Below are 6,414 nucleotides of genomic sequence, written 5' to 3'. Positions count from 1 at the left end.
AGTATGTAGTATTATATACTGTATGATGTATGTAGTATTATATACTGTATGTAGTATGTAGTATTATATACTGTATGATGTATGTAGTATTATATACTGTATGATGTATGTAGTATGTAGTATTATATACTGTATGATGTATGTAGTATGTAGTATTATATACTGTATGATGTATGTAGTATGTAGTATTATATACTGTATGATGTATGTAGTATTATATACTGTATGATGTATGTAGTATGTAGTATGTAGTATTATATACTGTATGTAGTATGTAGTATTATATACTGTATGATGTATGTAGTATGTAGTATTATATACTGTATGATGTATGTAGTATGTAGTATTATATACTGTATGTAGTATGTAGTATTATATACTGTATGATGTATGTAGTATTATATACTGTATGATGTATGTAGTATGTAGTATTATATACTGTATGATGTATGTAGTATGTAGTATTATATACTGTATGATGTATGTAGTATGTAGTATTATATACTGTATGTAGTATGTAGTATTATATACTGTATGATGTATGTAGTATGTAGTATTATATACTGTATGATGTATGTAGTATGTAGTATTATATACTGTATGATGTATGTAGTATGTAGTATTATATACTGTATGTAGTATGTAGTATTATATACTGTATGATGTATGTAGTATGTAGTATTATATACTGTATGTAGTATGTAGTATTATATACTGTATGATGTATGTAGTATGTAGTATTATATACTGTATGATGTATGTAGTATGTAGTATTATATACTGTATGATGTATGTAGTATGTAGTATTATATACTGTATGATGTATGTAGTATGTAGTATTATATACTGTATGTAGTATGTAGTATTATATACTGTATGTAGTATGTAGTATTATATACTGTATGATGTATGTAGTATTATATACTGTATGATGTATGTAGTATGTAGTATTATATACTGTATGATGTATGTAGTATTATATACTGTATGTAGTATGTAGTATTATATACTGTATGAATGTAGTATGGTATGTAGTATGTAGTATTATATACTGTATGATGTATGTAGTATGTAGTAATTATATACTGTATGATATGTATGTAGTATTATATACTGTATGATGTATGTAGTATGTAGTATTATATACTGTATGTATGTATGTAGTATTATATACTGTATGATGTATGTAGTAGTATTATATACTGTATGATGTATGTAGTATGTAGTATTATATACTGTATGATGTATATGTATGTAGTATGTAGTATTATATACTGTATGTAGTATGTAGTATTATATACTGTATGTATGTATGTAGTATTATATACTGTATGATGTATGTAGTATGTAGTATTATATACTGTATGTAGTATGTAGTATTATATACTGTATGTAGTATGTAGTATTATATACTGTATGATGTATGTAGTATGTAGTATTATATACTGTATGATGTATGTAGTATTGTATACTGTATGTAGTATGTAGTATTATATACTGTATGTAGTATGTAGTATTATATACTGTATGTAGTATGTAGTATTATATACTGTATGATGTATGTAGTATTATATACTGTATGATGTATGTATTATGTAGTATTATATACTGTATGTAGTATGTAGTATTATATACTGTATGATGTATGTAGTATTATATACTGTATGATGTATGTAGTATGTAGTATTATATACTGTATGTAGTATGTAGTATTATATACTGTATGATGTATGTAGTATTATATACTGTATGTAGTATGTAGTATTATATACTGTATGATGTATGTAGTATGTAGTATTATATACTGTATGATGTATGTAGTATGTAGTATTATATACTGTATGTAGTATGTAGTATTATATACTGTATGATGTATGTAGTATTATATACTGTATGATGTATGTAGTATGTAGTATTATATACTGTATGATGTATGTAGTATTATATACTGTATGTAGTATGTAGTATTATATACTGTATGATGTATGTAGTATTATATACTGTATGATGTATGTAGTATGTAGTATTATATACTGTATGATGTATGTAGTATTATATACTGTATGATGTATGATGTATGTAGTATTATATACTGTATGATGTATGTAGTATGTAGTATTATATACTGTATGATGTATGTAGTATGTAGTATTATATACTGTATGTAGTATGTAGTATTATATACTGTATGATGTATGTAGTATTATATACTGTATGATGTATGTAGTATGTAGTATTATATACTGTATGTAGTATGTAGTATTATATACTGTATGATGTATGTAGTATTATATACTGTATGATGTATGTAGTATGTAGTATTATATACTGTATGATGTATGTAGTATGTAGTATTATATACTGTATGATGTATGTAGTATGTAGTATTATATACTGTATGATGTATGTAGTATTATATACTGTATGTAGTATGTAGTATTATATACTGTATGATGTATGTAGTATTATATACTGTATGATGTATGTAGTATGTAGTATTATATACTGTATGATGTATGTAGTATGTAGTATTATATACTGTATGATGTATGTAGTATGTAGTATTATATACTGTATGTAGTATGTAGTATTATATACTGTATGATGTATGTAGTATTATATACTGTATGATGTATGTAGTATTATATACTGTATGTAGTATGTAGTATTATATACTGTATGATGTATGTAGTATTATATACTGTATGATGTATGTAGTATGTATGTAGTATTATATACTGTATGATGTATGTAGTATGTAGTATTATATACTGTATGATGTATGTAGTATGTAGTATTATATACTGTATGTAGTATGTAGTATTATATACTGTATGATGTATGTAGTATGTAGTATTATATACTGTATGTAGTATGTAGTATGTAGTATTATATACTGTATGATGTATGTAGTATTATATACTGTATGATGTATGTAGTATGTAGTATTATATACTGTATGTAGTATGTAGTATTATATACTGTATGATGTATGTATGTATGTAGTATTATATACTGTATGATGTATGTAGTATGTAGTATTATATACTGTATGATGTATGTAGTATGTAGTATTATATACTGTATGATGTATGTAGTATGTAGTATTATATACTGTATGTAGTATGTAGTATTATATACTGTATGATGTATGTAGTATGTAGTATTATATACTGTATGTAGTATGTAGTATGTAGTATTATATACTGTATGATGTATGTAGTATTATATACTGTATGATGTATGTAGTATGTAGTATTATATACTGTATGTAGTATGTAGTATTATATACTGTATGATGTATGATGTATGTAGTATTATATACTGTATGATGTATGTAGTATGTAGTATTATATACTGTATGATGTATGTAGTATGTAGTATTATATACTGTATGATGTATGTAGTATGTAGTATTATATACTGTATGTAGTATGTAGTATTATATACTGTATGATGTATGTAGTATTATATACTGTATGATGTATGTAGTATTATATACTGTATGTAGTATGTAGTATTATATACTGTATGATGTATGTAGTATTATATACTGTATGATGTATGTAGTATGTAGTATGTAGTATTATATACTGTATGATGTATGTAGTATGTAGTATTATATACTGTATGATGTATGTAGTATGTAGTATTATATACTGTATGATGTATGTAGTATTATATACTGTATGATGTATGTAGTATGTAGTATTATATACTGTATGATGTATGTAGTATGTAGTATTATATACTGTATGATGTATGTAGTATGTAGTATTATATACTGTATGTAGTATGTAGTATTATATACTGTATGTAGTATGTAGTATTATATACTGTATGATGTATGTAGTATGTAGTATTATATACTGTATGATGTATGTAGTATGTAGTATTATATACTGTATGATGTATGTAGTATGTAGTATTATATACTGTATGATGTATGTAGTATTATATACTGTATGTAGTATGTAGTATTATATACTGTATGTAGTATGTAGTATTATATACTGTATGATGTATGTAGTATGTAGTATTATATACTGTATGATGTATGTAGTATGTAGTATTATATACTGTATGTAGTATTATATACTGTATGATGTATGTAGTATTATATACTGTATGTAGTATGTAGTATTATATACTGTATGATGTATGTAGTATTATATACTGTATGTAGTATGTAGTATTATATACTGTATGATGTATGTAGTATTATATACTGTATGATGTATGTAGTATGTAGTATTATATACTGTATGATGTATGTAGTATTATATACTGTATGTAGTATGTAGTATTATATACTGTATGATGTATGTAGTATGTAGTATTATATACTGTATGATGTATGTAGTATGTAGTATTATATACTGTATGATGTATGTAGTATTATATACTGTATGTAGTATGTAGTATTATATACTGTATGATGTATGTAGTATGTAGTATTATATACTGTATGATGTATGTAGTATGTAGTATTATATACTGTATGTAGTATTATATACTGTATGATGTATGTAGTATTATATACTGTATGATGTATGTAGTATGTAGTATTATATACTGTATGATGTATGTAGTATGTAGTATTATATACTGTATGTAGTATGTAGTATTATATACTGTATGTAGTATGTAGTATTATATACTGTATGATGTATGTAGTATGTAGTATTATATACTGTATGTAGTATGTAGTATTATATACTGTATGTAGTATGTAGTATTATATACTGTATGATGTATGTAGTATGTAGTATTATATACTGTATGATGTATGTAGTATGTAGTATTATATACTGTATGTAGTATGTAGTATTATATACTGTATGTAGTATGTAGTATTATATACTGTATGATGTATGTAGTATGTAGTATTATATACTGTATGATGTATGTAGTATTATATACTGTATGATGTATGTAGTATTATATACTGTATGTAGTATGTAGTATTATATACTGTATGTAGTATGTAGTATTATATACTGTATGATGTATGTAGTATTATATAATGTATGATGTATGTAGTATTATATACTGTATGATGTATGTAGTATTATATACTGTATGTAGTATGTAGTATTATATACTGTATGTAGTATGTAGTATTATATACTGTATGATGTATGTAGTATGTAGTATTATATACTGTATGATGTATGTAGTATGTAGTATTATATACTGTATGTAGTATGTAGTATTATATACTGTATGTAGTATGTAGTATTATATACTGTATGATGTATGTAGTATGTAGTATTATATACTGTATGATGTATGTAGTATGTAGTATTATATACTGTATGATGTATGTAGTATGTAGTATTATATACTGTATGATGTATGTAGTATGTAGTATTATATACTGTATGATGTATGTAGTATTATATACTGTATGTAGTATGTAGTATTATATACTGTATGTAGTATGTAGTATTATATACTGTATGATGTATGTAGTATGTAGTATTATATACTGTATGATGTATGTAGTATGTAGTATTATATACTGTATGTAGTATGTAGTATTATATACTGTATGTAGTATGTAGTATTATATACTGTATGATGTATGTAGTATTATATACTGTATGTAGTATGTAGTATTATATACTGTATGTAGTATGTAGTATTATATACTGTATGATGTATGTAGTATTATATACTGTATGTAGTATGTAGTATTATATACTGTATGTAGTATGTAGTATTATATACTGTATGATGTATGTAGTATTATATACTGTATGATGTATGTAGTATTATATACTGTATGATGTATGTAGTATGTAGTATTATATACTGTATGATGTATGTAGTATTATATACTGTATGATGTATGTAGTATTATATACTGTATGTAGTATGTAGTATTATATACTGTATGATGTATGTAGTATGTAGTATTATATACTGTATGATGTATGTAGTATGTAGTATTATATACTGTATGTAGTATGTAGTATTATATACTGTATGATGTATGTAGTATTATATACTGTATGATGTATGTAGTATGTAGTATTATATACTGTATGATGTATGTAGTATTATATACTGTATGTAGTATGTAGTATTATATACTGTATGTAGTATGTAGTATTATATACTGTATGATGTATGTAGTATTATATACTGTATGATGAATGTAGTATGTAGTATTATATACTGTATGATGTATGTAGTATGTAGTATTATATACTGTATGATGTATGTAGTATTATATACTGTATGATGTATGTAGTATGTAGTATTATATACTGTATGATGTATGTAGTATTATATACTGTATGATGTATGTAGTATGTAGTATTATATACTGTATGATGTATGTAGTATGTAGTATTATATACTGTATGATGTATGTAGTATTATATACTGTATGATGTATGTAGTATT

The sequence above is a fragment of the Sebastes fasciatus genome, chromosome 16, assembly GCF_043250625.1.
Source record: "Sebastes fasciatus isolate fSebFas1 chromosome 16, fSebFas1.pri, whole genome shotgun sequence".
Taxonomy (NCBI): domain Eukaryota; kingdom Metazoa; phylum Chordata; class Actinopteri; order Perciformes; family Sebastidae; genus Sebastes; species Sebastes fasciatus.
Note: the sequence above shows the minus strand (reverse complement) of the source record.